We start from the raw sequence: 15,510 nt of genomic DNA, 5'->3' as shown, positions 1-15,510 counted from the left end.
AATGGAGGTAAATAAAATTTCTGGGCTCCATTTTCTTGGAGACTTGTACATTATTTTATGTGATACACTAAGTTTTCTTGCCTTCTAATCCTGGCATCAACTAGCTCAATGTGTGTGGATGAGGCATTTGAGAATTTAAGTTGTTGCCAACTTTAAAGTTTCTTTTCATTTGCATGTTGCTCTCTTGCTTTACTGGAACTTTTTGCCCCTCCATCCCTCCCTCCCTCCCCTCAAAAAAAGACCAGTTCATATATTTACTATCTTTGTTGGCAGAGGGTATTACATCAAGCACCAACACTGTCACAGAAGCTCAATAAAACAAAATGTAAATAATGTAAATATATTACATACTTGGGCACAAATAATCACCACTCTTTTGAAAGTTCTCTTTCTATCATTAATAGACAGTGAAAATAAAGCAATTAAGGCTGATAGAGAGAGTGATGGTAAAGCCAGTGGTGACAGAGACAGTTAATTAAGGATGGTAGTGATTAAGGATGTTACAGAAACAAAATAATCCTACATATCCAGAGTTATTTGATGTGGGTTTTTACTATTGTTCTAGTTTGCTAAGGCTGCTGGAATGCAAAACACCAGAGATGGATTGGCTTTTATAAAAGGGGGTTTATTTGGTTACACAGTTACAGTCTTTAGGCCATAAAATGTCCAAGGTAACACATCAGCAATCAGGTACCTCCACTGGAGGATGGCCAATGGTGTCCGGAAAACCTCTGTTAGCTGGGAAGGCACATGGCTGGCATCTGCTCCAAAGTTCTGGTTTCAAAACAGCTTTCTCCCAGGACATCCCTCTCTAGGCTGCAGTTCCTCAAAAATGTCACTTTTAGTTGCACTTGGGATATTTGTCCTCTCTCAGATTCTCCAGAGCAAGAGTCTGCTTTCAATGGCTGCCTTCAAACTGTCTCTCATCTGCAGCTCCTGTGCTTTCTTCGAAGTGTCCCTCTTGGCTGTAGCTCCTCTTCACAGCTGCATGGAGTTCCTTCTGTTTGTCAGCCCATTTATATGGCTCCACTGAACAAGGCCCACCCTGAATGGGTGGGGCCACTCCTCCACGGAAATACCTCATCAGAGTTATCACCTACAGTTGGGTGGGGCACATTTCCATGCAAACAACCTAATCCAAATGTTCCAACTTAATCCCCACTAATATGTCTGCCCCACAAGATTGCATCAAAGAATATGGCTTTTTCTGGGGGACATAATACATTCAAACCAGCACAACTATTATTAAGGAAAATATTTGATGGCAAATTAACCATCTAAAGTTCCCACCATTCACTGTTCATGCCAGGGTCTCACTTGGGTCTTCCTTTTATCTATGTGTTCATTGACACTTAATGCAAGGTTATTTATGAAGAAGGTAGACAGACACAGATGAAGTTTTTTGAAAGGTCATCTTGATGTATTGATGGGGTTTTGGTGATTTCTATCACAATATAAAATTAGAAAGAACTTCTTGGGACAATGGTGGAGAAGGGAGCTCCAGGACTCACTCCTCCTCCATAAACAGCTAGTGAACCTGTATGTACCAGAACCTATCTGGAACAACTTTTCTGAGACTCTCAAGGCCAGGGGAGCATTGTACAGTATCCAGGGAAGAGTGGGGTAAAAAGATGCCGAGAAAATGCAGTAAAGAACTGTGAGTAACTCAATCCATGGTGGCTGCCAGCACCTAGTCCCCAACCCTCCCACCCCCCGAGGTGAGCCAACTTGGATCCAGTCCCTGGCTGACTGCTGCACACAAAACCCTCTTCCCCAAGTACAGGTGGAGGCATGGCCAAGTACTTATCATAGCTTTTGATTGGTGAATTTAGTTAAATGTGCCCTGGCTCTGAACTGCTGTTTTAGCCCACCCCAGACAAGGACTGCATGGCCATTGTTTCAATCTCACCCTCAACAGGGACAAAGATGGTGGAGGTTTAAAGATGCAGGGCTTCCTTAGGATTGCAGGGAACAGTTTGCTGAAGAGCACTAACTGCTGGGCAGGCCAGGAAGTTGCAGCTTTGGGGAGCCATCAAAAAGGGTTTCTGATGTCTTTAGTGACTCTCTCCCGAGGGTCCTTTGGAACTGGTCTGCACCCCCTTTGTTGCTTATTGGCTCTAAATTTTGGCTTGGAAATACTGGCTTGGGAAATTCCCTCAAATTTTCCCTCCAGACAAAAGCATCTAGAGGCAGCAAAAGGAGAGTAAAAAAAAAAAAAAAAAAGTTATAAAGCCAAATCACAAACAGAGCAGAACAAGATTCAGAGAGAGGGAACAGAGGAAAGGAAGCTTTCTTTTGAGGGTGAAACAATTATACAAACAGTTGAATCTTAAAAAGTGTACCACATACTCAGAACAAGAATTAGATGAAGAGCTGAAAAAAAAAATGGATCAGTTTAACTTAGATAATTCTAAAGGTCTAGAATAAATTGAAACAAGTGTCAAAGAAGAATCTTAACACAAAGACAATCAACAGTAAAACCCAAGGCAAGACAGAGAGAAACTGTCCTTTAGAGTAAACTCATCAAGATAATCAGATGCCTAGATATCAGCAAAATTTACAAGCCATTGTTACAGCCCAGTCAAAGTTACAAATGAAAACTTAGGAAGTGACCCAGAATTTGGAAAGGCTAATCAAAGATGTTCAAGCAAATCTCTTAAATCAATTCAAGGAGATGGAGCAAAATATGCATTAAGACTTAAAGGATATTAAGAAGACACTGAGTGAGCATAATGAAGAATTGAAAAGCATGAAAAGAAACACAAAAGAACTTATGGGAATAAAGGGCACAATAGAAGAGATTAAAAATGCACTGGAGGCACACAACATTAGATTTCAACAGGCAGAAGAAAGGATCAGTGAACTAGAAGATAGGAAAATCGAAATCTTACAGACAGAAGAACAAATAGAAAATAAAGGAAAAATTGAGCAGGATATCGTGAATTTAATTACAGCATGAAGTGCACAAACATATGTGTCACAGGTGTCCCAGAAAGAGAAGAGAAAGGAAAAAGGGCAGAAAGAATATTTGAGGAAATAATGGCCTAAAATTTCCCAACACTTAGGAAAGGCATAAAAATAAATGTCCAGGAAGTGCAACATACTCCAAACAGAATAAATCCTAAATGACCTACTCCAAGACACATACTAATCAGAATGTCAAATGCCAAAGATAAAGAGAGAATCCTGAACATAGCAAGGGAAAAAACAATTCATCACATAGAAAGGAACTGTGATAAGATTAAGTGCTGTTTCTTATAAGAAACCATGGAGGCAAGAAGTCAGTGGTATGATATAGTTAAGGTACTGAAAGAGAAAAAATGCCAGCCAAGAATTCTTTTTCTAGAAAAATTGAGTTCAAAATTAAGGAAGAATTTAAATATTCACAGATAAACAGAAACTGAGAAAGTTCATCAACAAAAGACCTGATCTACAAGAATTACTAAAGGGAGTTCTGCAGGCTGAAAGGAAAAGACAGGAGAAGACTTGGAGGAGATTGTAGGAATGAAGATTATCAATAAGGGGAACTAAAAGGGTAAGAAGAGAGATACAAAAAAAAAGGTATGGTATATAAAAACAAATGGATAAAATATTTGAAACAAATACTGCCTTTACAGCAATAAATTGCATATTAATGGACTAAATTCCCCAATCAAAAATGCAGATTGGCAGAATAAATAAAGTGTGATCCATCTATATACTGTCCACAAGAGACTCACCTTAGACCCAAAGGTAAAAATAGGTTGAAAGTGAAAGGTTGGAAAAAGATATTTCATGCAAACTGTAACCAAAAAAGAGCTGGGGTAAGTATGATAATGTACAACAAAATGGACTTTAAAGGCAAAACTGTCATAAGAGACAAAGAAAGACACAATATGCTAATGAAAGGGACAATCCACCAAGAAGAAATAACAATAATAATACTTCTGCACTTAGCTAGGGTGCCCCCAAATACAAAAGGCAAACATTGACAAAACTGAAGAGAGAAACAGATGTCTCTATGATAAAAGTTGGAGACTTCAGTACACCATTCTCATCAATGGAGAGAACATCTAAACAGAGGATCAATAAGGAAACAGAGAATTTGGATAAAAGGACAAATAATTAGATCTAACAGACAGCCAGTTATATATTCTTCTTAAGGGCCTAAAGATCATTCTTCAGGATATACCACAGGCTGGTCACAAATCAAATCACAATAAATTTTATAAAGATAGAAATTATACAAAGCACTTTTTCTGACCATAATGAAATGATGCTGGAAATCAAAAACAGCGGAGAAGTGGAAAATTCACAAATACATGGAAATTAAACAATACACTATTTAACAATCAGGAGTGAAAAGAAAAATTGCAAGGGAAATCAGTAAATATCTCAAGATGAATGAAAATGAAAACACAACATATCAAAACTTATGAGGTGCAGTGAAGCCAATGCTAAGAGGGAAATTTATAGCCCTAAAAGCTTACATTAAAAAAGAAGAGTGAGCTAAAATCAAAGACCTAACTGCACTGGAGGAGCTAGAAAAATAATAGCAAACTAATCCCAAAGCAAGCAGAAAGAAAGAAAGAACAAAGATTACAGCAGTAGTAAATGAAATTGAGAATAAAAAACAATAAAGAGAATTAACAAACCAAGAGTTGGTTCTTTGGAAAGATCAAGAAAATTTGCCATTTTTAGAATGACAAAAAATGAGAAAGGATGCATATAAAATCAGAAATGTGATGGGGGAATATTATTACTGACCCCAAAGAAATAAAAATATCATAAGAGATACTATGAACATCAGTATGCCAACAAATTAGAAAACCTAGATGAAACAGACAAATTCCCAGAAACACATGAACAGCCAACACTGACTATAGAATTAGAAGACTTCAACAGAACAATTAGAAGTAAAGAGTTTGAATCAGTCATCAAAAACCTCCCAACAAAGAAAAGCCTAGGACCAGATGGCTTCACAGGTGAATTCTACATCATTCCAGGAAGAATTAATACCAGTTTCACTCATATTTTTCCAAAAATTTGAAGAGGAGGGAACACTACCACCCTCATTCTATGAGGCCAACATCACCCTAAAGCCAGAAAAAGATAATATAAGAAAAGAAAATTACAGACCAATTTCTCTGATGAAAATAGATGTAAAAGTCCTCAACAAAGTACTTGCAAATGAAGTCCAATGGCATATTATCATGATTTATTCTAGGTATGCAAGGGTGGTTCAACACAAGAAAATCAAATATTATAATTCACCACATTAAATTGACTGGGAAAAATCACATGATCATCTTGATTGACACAGAAAAGGCACTTGACAAAATCAAGCATCCTTTCTTCAAAAGATAGAATCAAAGGAAACTTTCTCAACATGATAAAAGCTATATATGAAAAACCCACAACTAACATTGTACTCAATGTTGAAACACTGAAAGCTTTCCTTCTAAGATCAGGAACAAGACAAGGATTCCCACTTTCATCACTTCTATTCAGCATTGTGTTAGAAATTCTAGCTAGAGCAGTTAGGCAAGAAAAAGTAATAAAAGGCATCCAAATGGAAATTGGATTCCATTTGAACAAAATGTAAAATAAATATATCTATAGAGACAGAATTAGATTAGTGGTTATGTAGGGCTGGGGAAAGAGAGAGAAATTGAGATGTGGCTGCTAAAGGGTATAGGGCTTTTCTTTTGGGAGAAATGAAAATGTCCTAAAATTAATTGTGGTGATAAATGCACAACTCTGTGATTATACTAAAAGACATTGATTGTACACTTTGGATGGATTGTATGGTATGTGAATGTATCTCAACAAAACAGCTTTTAAAGAATCTTGAATACTAAGATTTCAGCAAACATCCCTGATTGGCTATACTCTACACATTAGTCACACATAATTACTGGGAAAATCAGGTACTGTCCGTGTACACTGGGAGACAACAACTGGGAGGTGACAAGTGGAAGCTTGTGCCTGGTTTTTCCTGGGCTCTGTCCTATGACCATTTTCCTTTGCTGGTTTTAATTTGGATAGTTTTGCTGTAATAAACCTGTAACTCTGAGTAAAACAGCTTTTCTGAGTTCTGTGAGTTCTAGCAGATCATCAAACCTGAGGGTAGTATTGGGGACCCCACCAACATAGGCTAAAATTAACAAGAATGACAATTACAAGTGTTGGCATAGTTGTAGAACAACTGGAATGCTCATACATTGCTGATATAATGTAAAATAATACAACCACTTTGAAAAACTCTTAGGCAGTTTCTTAAAACATTCATCAAATACCTACCACAAAATCCAGCCATTCCAATCCTGATATTTACACACACACAAGAGATTTGACACCATGTCCATACAAGGACTTCTACACAAATGGTTCATAGCAGCTTTATTCAAAATGGCCAACACTCAGAATAACCCAAATGCCTACCAATAGGTAAACAGGGAAACAAATACAGTCTATACAACTCAGCAAGAAAATGAATGTGCTGCTAATAATGTGCAGACACATGGTCGTATCTCAAAATCATTATGCTGAGTGGAAGTAGCCAAACCAAATAGAGTACATACTGTATGATGATTACATACATTTATATGAAGTTCTATAAAGTACAAAATAATCTACAGTGACAGATAGGAAATCAGTAGTTCACTCAGGACCAGGAATGGAAGAAAAGATGTAATGCACAGGAGCATAAGGAAACTTCGGGGTGTGGTGGAAATGTTTTATATCTTGTTTGTGGGTGTGGTTTCACAGGTGTATATCTATTAAGATGCACTGAACTTGTTCATTTTATATGGACACAGTTTATTGTATGTAAATTGCACCTCAATAGAGTTGATAATTATAAACTAAAAAAATTAGAAGGGTAGAATTATTGGAATGCTATAAGGGAAGAAAGAATCCCTTAAATAATCTAGTATAACTTCTTCATTCTCTACTCTACAAAGATGATGTGGCCACTTTTGATACCAAATTGTCTGTTTTAAAACTGAATAAATCAATTATGATCTGATTCATACACTCGCTCAGGGTGCGTTACCACTACATTTTACTTATTTCCAATCAATTACTCGAGAAACCACCAGGGGATTTTCCGTTTGAAAATGGTGGTGTTAGCATTTCCCCATTCTCTCTTCAGAAAGCACCCAAAAACAATGACAGAACAAGAAACAGAAACGTATCACCATTTCAATAAATCTGGCAGTTATCTGAAACCAATGTGACAAAATAGGTGGAAAGGCTACCAAAAAGTAGAAGAGGACTCTTGTGTCAGCCACCAGAGCCAGAGCCAGACTCAAAGACTCTTGGGTCAGGAAAGGGCAGGAAACCTAGCTAAGACAAGGGGAACATCATTAGGTGTTAGACCAATGTCCATTTTGCAACAGTAGTTAATTGCACTTTGGACTGTGGAGGGAGATTCCCTGCACCTGTTTTGTTTCTGAGAAACAGAAGAGTTGAAGATGAAAGAGGAACCACACAGATAGGTCTCTGTCTTTTTTCTTTGAGAAGTGTTGGGGAAATGAGAGGCTTCTCACTGCAGTCAGCTCTGTGGGTGAGTATCTGTATTGGCTGGGGAGAAGTAAAGATTAATGAACTCACACAGACTGTGATAATCATGATAACAATTCTTGCTGGTTTGGAACACTGCCTTTGTTCATTCCTATAAAAACCTCCTGGAAATAGCTAATCCAGCAAACAGTTATTTTATTCAGAGATGTATAATTAAGAATGAACCAATACAGTATCTGTAGAATAATGCCATAAAACAAAGCGGAAATGTCAATTATATAAATGTCAAAAATATATGAACTCAATATTTATCACTAATATTTATTTATCACTAATATATTATTATTAGTGATTATTTATCACTAATATATTATATATCACTAATATATATTAGTGATATATAATATCACTAATTAGTGATAAATATTTATCACTAATTAAAAAAAGCTTAATGAATAAATTGAAAGCATAAAATAAGAACACAAAGTCAAGATGTAAGACCTTAGAGAAGAGATGAGAATACATTCAAAGGGAGTGAAATGTCAGTATCAAAACTCAGGAAAGGGAAAACATTTTAAAATGTGAATTATTTTTAAAAAATAAAAACATCACAGATATTGGGATGAAAGAAGTAGCAGCCCAAAGGGGAAGAGTTACTTTTTAGCAGTTAGAAGACAGGAATGGTAGAAGTAGACAAAATGAAAGGAAAATAATACATTGTTAAAATGAATGATAGAAAATGAAATTTATAGAAGACAGGGAGATTCAAGATATATATATAATTGGGAATCTTCAAAGAAGGAATTCAAAATACAATTCTAGGAATTTTTCAGATATAGCAGCAGATCTAAAAAGCCCATTTTTTTTCCCCTAGGACTGGCAACACTGGGATTTATTAAAATTTACTTGAAAGAAAAGTAATTCTGTGTACAACCAGGTAAAAATACCTGTGTAACCATATGGGAGCAATAAAATCAGAACATTGCCTCATGTATTACACTAAAATAATTTCAAAATAAATAATTGAATTAAATATTTAAATGTAAGAAATATAACCACAAAATAATAGATGAACCAGGGAAGATATGCTATCATCTTGTGGTTACAAAGTCCTTTCTAGATATGAATGTTAAAAGATTGATATATTTAAATACTTTTAAAAAAATCACTCCATGGCAAAAATCACCCTAAAAAATGTTTATGACTCAATTGACAAAATGGGAAAAATATATTAGGAGCTTTTATCACATATAAAAATAACATATGCTAATTGCTAACATAAGCAATCCAATAAGAAAATGGAGATGGAATATGTAAATTACAGAAAAAATGGATTTTAAACCTAATAAAAATGTTAAATCCTACTTCAAAGAAAATTAATGAAAGTTCAAACCAAGGGATTCCATTTTTCACCTATCAGAATGACAAAATAGCAAAAGTTTGATAAGGTGTTGGCCTGTGTTTCCATGTAGGCCACTCTTGCATTCTTGGTGAAGGAAGAAAGGAAGGAAGAAAGGAAGGAAAGAAGGAAGGAAGGAGGGAGAAGGGAGGGAGAGAGGAAGGAAGGAAGAAGTAAAGCACAGAACAGTATGTAGGATGTATCATTATTTGTGAAACGGGATAGGTGATATATTTAAACAATCAGTTGTAATGCATAGGGCTTTCTCCAGAAGCAGCCAAGAATGAGAATACGGTTACCTCTGGGGAGGAAAACTTGGTGGTTCTAGGAAGGGGTGGAAGTGTAAGACCTCATGTAATATGCTCTTTTGAGTTTTTGTTCCTAGTAATTGTCTTTCTCATTAAAAACAATATTAGTATAAAAATGTGCAGCATTAAGAAAAATCCCACTACCTCCCTCTTAAGCTTGCAGGCCTACTGCTGCAGCGGGAGTAGGTAAGGGTCTGCCCTCCTTACAGTGGCAGGTGTAAGGGACTGCAGAATCTCCTCAGCCCCCACGGCTGTAGCTTCCCAGGGCTGCAGGGTGTCTGCATGGAGCACTAGTCCTGCCCTGACAGGGTGCCCAATAAAGTGCACTTACTGACACATACAACAGGGCATTGGGGGTGCTTGACTTGTGTTCAGGGGTTATAGTTCTCTACAGCACACACATTGTTCAGCCTCTACTCCTCAAAATCAATTCACTGTGTCAGTAAGCCTGGGACTAGAGAGATTTCAGAGACCTGGCAACCCCCTCACACTCATAGATACTTAACACTGAGCCCTGGCAACAGGCTGTGTAAGTTTAACCCCAAAGCTTCAATGCTCTGGCCTGCCCTTGAGCTTTGGGCAGAACCCCTTAGGTCTACTGTGATATTCTCCTTAAACTCTAAATATAAGAAGTAGTGCTGGGATTCTATACTTTCCTTTCTAGATATTCCCAGCCTCTTTATGTTAATTGGTTCATCTCTTCACCAGATCCAAGTGTTACCTAAGAAGAGGCCAAGTAGCATTTCTAACTCACTCAAGACAAACACACCAGCAAGCCACAAACGAATAAAGAACAGCGCCGGTTGCCAGCTTATTGTCTCTTGGCTTCACTGATCTGCTTGTGACTGTGCAGTTGGATCTTGTACACATTTCTACTTTGCCAGTGGAAGATGTTACCAAATCTGGGGCAACAGTGGGTCTGTTCTCAGCTTGCTCTTGGGGCATCTTCCAACTTGTTAAGCCTGATCCACAATTCCCTGCCCACCAGTCTCAGTCTGCTGCCACTCCTGCAGGGGGTGTTTCCCACTTTTAGTTCCCTGATACCATCCTTGACCTAGAAGTGCATCAGCTCTGGCCCAGGGCAATCCTGCAAACTTCTCCTCCAGCCAAGGTGCTGCCATCGCCTCCTCCCCCATTCCAACACTCTCTGAATGCCAGCCTTGAAGTGGGGAGACCCTCTTTCCAAGTTTGTGCCTTCCTTGGGTATTAGGGTATTATTTAGGGTTCTCATTCATCCTTTCTGAGTAGCTACCCCTTATAAATAGTTAATAATATTTTATATTAAATCTTCACTCTTCACATCACTGTGTGGTTTCTGTTTGGACCTTGACTGATAGACAAACTAACAGTGTTTTTCCAAGACAGTGAGACACGATTTGTCTTGTATTTATTTAGCTCAGTGGGACCCCCAAGCTTTGTTCTAGGTTGACCTATCTATGTTGGTTACAGAATGGAGGGCAGCAACTTACAGCAAGGAAGAAAGAAATTGCATTCTAGGGAATTTAGCTACATATAAATTGCTTGAGATTGGGGGCTGGCAAGTCTGAAATTTGTAGTGCAGTACAGCAGGCTGGAAGCTCAGCCAGGAGTTGATGCTCTAATCTTGAGGGTGAATTTCTTCTTTACCAGGAAATCTCAGTTTTTGCTCATAAGGCCTTCAACTTATTGGCTGAGGACCACCCACATCACTGACAGCCGTCTTCTTTAGTTAAAGTCAACAGGTTGTAGGTGCCAGTCCTATCTACAAAATATCTTCACCGAGTTTGATCTGGTCTGGCCAAGTTGATGCACAAGGCTAACAATTGAACCCCGGATTAAAGAGTTTAACAAGATGTTGAGAGAGAAATCTTGAGAGGGTTTGAGAGACTAAAGGCCACAGTGAAAGCCATGAATCTCCCAAGCTTAACAGAACCTTCTCGCAAGCATAGTAAATTATCCTGCCGTGGCAGAGCTGCGTTCACAGAAAATTTTGCCATTTATGATCTTAGTTGGAATCTTGCCCAGACTTGACACCTACTTTTTTTCTCCCACCTTAACTAAACCCTTTGTTCACGGACCAGTCAATCCCAGGGTAGAGTGGAACCCCTGAGATGTCCTTTACTTTCCTCCAGTGAATAATTGAGATCGCTATGCTCTGCACTGGATGAACTGTGGCTGGCCAAATATGTGCCGGCTGCATGTGAAACAGCATCTCCCTGACTAACACCAACCACAGACGGTTGTCATTAGTAATGTCATGAGTAGACAAATGTGGTGGATTATGTGCTTTTCATGTGCTGGGCTCCGGGAGCAGCTCTGGCAAACGAGAGAGAGATTATAAAGCCCCACCCTGTCCACAGACCTTGTAATAAACTGTGCACAACAGATGCACAGCATCTGTGAGGAAGATGGAGCTCTTTGTCAGCTGTTGGCAGAGGAGCCTTTGACTGCTTTTCAAGCCTAGGAGCACAGCATTGCCCAAAGACAGTAATTCAAATTCTGGTGTCCATCTCATCGGCATACCAAGACCATCTGTGTGACACTGTCCAACTAAGGTGGTGTTGCAGGAACCAGAGTTGCTCAGACTGGGCTCTGAGGCTTTTGTAAGTATATGAAACCCTCCCAACCTTCTATTCCCAATGAAAAGCAGTTGTTGCCTTTATCTGATGCCATTTGTGTGGAGTCTCAGGACATGGCAGGATCCAAGTCTGCAACACAATGGCCCACATTTTAGTTACTTGATAGAAAAGAGAGTGCTGTGGGAATAGGAAGTGAAAAGCCAAGAAGAATACGGAGAATGCTTGCAAAATGTCTTCATCCCCACTCACTTCAATGGGGTAGAGAATTTAGAAGGCTTCACTAAGAAATATCCCAAATACTCATCACAGGAATCTCTTCCACAGGGTCATCTGGAACCAGATGATGGAGATTTAGATTCTTTACATTGATTCAGCTTGTTTCATGACCTTCTCATAGTTTCTTCCAGTCCCTATTAGAATTGGCAGCTCTTAGCTGAACTCTCCTAGGAACTCATCTACTTCCGTTCTATCATTTACTACATAACACGGCATTGTTTGCTTAAAGTTTTGCCTCTCACATTAGTTTATGAGCAATTTACTTACTCATATTGGTATCCTCAGGTCCTGAAAGATGATTGACCATTAGCAAATATTTAATAATATTCACTTACTCATTGAATGTTAATACTGACACTGAATAAAGGGGAGACCTCTTTCCTCCCACTCTACTCTGTCAACTTTCTTGCTGATTTCAATGTCTCTCTCTTAAAGGCATCCCAATGAAATGTAAGGCCCCATATGACTTAATATTGCAATGTGGTTAGGAGGACAGAGGTTCTGGAATCAGACTTCAGTTTGAATCCTAGTTACAGCATTTACTGTGCAACCTTAGGCAGGTTGTTTAAAATTTCTGTGTCCCCAGTTTCCTTACATGTAAAATGAAGGTAATAATAATAATACCTGAATCATAGAGTTTTGTGAGAATTTGATAATGCACATAAAGTGTCTGACATAAAATAAACAGCAAATATTAGCTAATATTTTTATTAATATTCTTGTTAGTCATCACATATAGATGCTATATCTCAGCCATTTTAAGATTAATATTAATAATATTAATCTGATATTAATATTAATAACATTTTACAAATCATCCTTTGTAGTCTTTTGCTACAGAAGGAATGCTGAGCACGAGGCAAGGCTTAGTGTGTCCTTTCTCCAATTGCTCTTGTATTTGTAGAGCTCTCTGAACTCTTTGCAGAGGGCATATGACAAAGGTGAGGGAGTCTATTTGTGGCCCCAACAGTCAAAATAACTAGCAGGGATTCCATCGCACTTTAACAACCTTTAGAAGGTACTTCCAGACTTCTCTCACGTCACCGGGACATTTAGTTTTCTGCAGTAGAATATGGTAATGCACTTAGCCATAGGGCTCTTATTTTCACAACAATTTACATCTGATTCATCTGTGTTAGAAAAATGGAAATAAAAAAATTTGAGTCAGCTAAAAGTGATTGTCTCCTTTCATTGGCTTATGGGATTTCACTCCACACAAACAACTACAATGCCAGCTGGTATGTCAGCTGGAAACATCTGCAGGACGCTAATTCTTTTCTTGCATCATTTTTTTTCCTGTTAAAATTAAGTTTTTTTTTTTTTTTTTTTGGTCCCTTCTGTTGATGATTGCACTCATTGAAGAAAAGTGGGCTTTGGAGAGAGACAGACAGTCATGACTACAGATGGACTGAAATAATAAAATATGGAACAAAATAGAATAATAATGCAATTATTGGGTGATTAGGACAAAAACTACACTTATTTAAAATTTCCAAGTAATCAGAGCTAAAGTGGTATAACGAGATAAACTCAGTTTTGAATGTTTGACACTGCTTAATGTTTTTGCTACAACTTCTGATAAAATTCCTCAGTTCCCCAATAATGTAACAGAAGATAAAAAACTCACAATTGATTTAGAAAAGCAGGTATATCATCAGCATGACTGCATGGGAATATAGCACTATTTGATATATTACTATTAATACAATATTACAGTAATATGATAATATAAATATGTTATTGTATTTATTACAATAATGACCTTATGTCAGTAGGGTAGCTATTTCACTGATGACTCTCTTCTGCCATCTGATTTATATCTTAGAACAAAATGAATGTCAATCATCCAAACTATCCTTGGGACAGAGATTGATTAGGTGTAGACTGAGCATTAGAGGATAACTTATTTTTTAGGGTCTCTAAATACAGCAGTCCCATGAGGAGAACTATAGCAACGACTTTCAGCCTATACCAAGAATAAACATACTTCCCGAACCACAACCCTCTCCCCACCCCCTTAGCCCCCAATTTTTATGAGTTGAGAGAAAGAAGAAAATGAAGTAGAGAAATATTCCTACAATAATGTTTGTGTGTTTCATGGACCATCTGCATCCAAATTATCTGTAGGGTGCTTGTTAAAAGTACAGATTCCAGGGCCCAGTCCCACTCAATCTTTGGGTGTGGCTTGGGTCTGAGCATTTTAACCAGCTACTTAGGTGACTCCCGGGCACATTAGTGTTTGAGAATTTCTGATCTAGAAAGTCAAGGGAACCAAAGTGAATGTAGAGTGACAAAGATTAATAAACCTGTAGACAGTCAAATTACCCCTGAGAAATGCCACCTAAGAACCATCAACATTGACTAATAAATGCAAATACCACGAAACTGCTGATATTTAACCACCTAACAGAGAGATACAAATTCTTCTATTTCTATCAGTACTATCACTCTCTCTACCAGTCCCTTTTGGTAAATGAAGTCCAGAATATTCATATCCTGGGAGAAGTGGGCATTATCTCACCTTATCTTATTTCTTAAAATCATGGGGCATTGCAATTTGAGATTAGCTACTTCTCTGGAATGTAAAGTTCATTATCTGGGTATTAAGTATTTTAAGAACAACATTCCAATAGATTCATTTTTTTCCATGCAAATAATTCAAATCTTTAAAGAAAAAAAAAAAAACAAGGTGGAACAAACTCTTCCACTGACTAATCAAAAATGCAGATGTCTATAAGTTGTGAGTTCACATATGTATGTTTGTGCAAAGAATGAGAAACTATTGACAATGCCATCTAGTTAGTGCTGGTCACCGAGATCCCTAAAGCCTCCACATTGCAATTTTTACCAGGTGTTATCCAACTCAAGAAAGTTTCCATGGCCACCAAATTTTCCCACAGGCTGATACTCAGTTCTGCAGAAGTGTCCTCCATGAGGGTTTTCACTGTCTTGGGCATCTGTTATCTGCAGACATCATTCCGGAATCTGTGATACATTAGGAGTTCAAAAAAGGAAGGTGACTGCAAATGTGCTTTGCACATTGACCAGATGTACAACAAGAGTCATGAAATACATTCAAATATCCTATAAATAGAAGGGAGAGGCTTACTATTTACTGCTTGGTAATTAATAAAATGTGCAGAATACTGAGACACTTCTCACTCCCTATTACTCAATTACCATAACCACTCTTTTTTCAGAAGAAGACAGTCCTGCAGATGGTAGAGAATGGATTTCATGAGGGGAGTCTCTTTAGAATTACCTGAGAAAATGCAGCCTAGATTGCAAACCAGAAGACTCTGGATTTTTTTCATTTCTTTTAATTTTTTTTTCAAAAGTAATAAAATTGAAGACAAAAAAGAGATTCCAGTGAAAGAAAAAAAATCTCCAAATCTGAAGATGGAAAGCTATACATATATTGTGAGTAGTTTGCCCTTCCTAATGGGCTACTGTAGTTCAAATA

The sequence above is a fragment of the Choloepus didactylus genome, chromosome 6 (genome assembly GCF_015220235.1).
Source record: "Choloepus didactylus isolate mChoDid1 chromosome 6, mChoDid1.pri, whole genome shotgun sequence".
NCBI lineage: Eukaryota > Metazoa > Chordata > Mammalia > Pilosa > Megalonychidae > Choloepus > Choloepus didactylus.
This window is presented reverse-complemented; position numbering follows the sequence as displayed.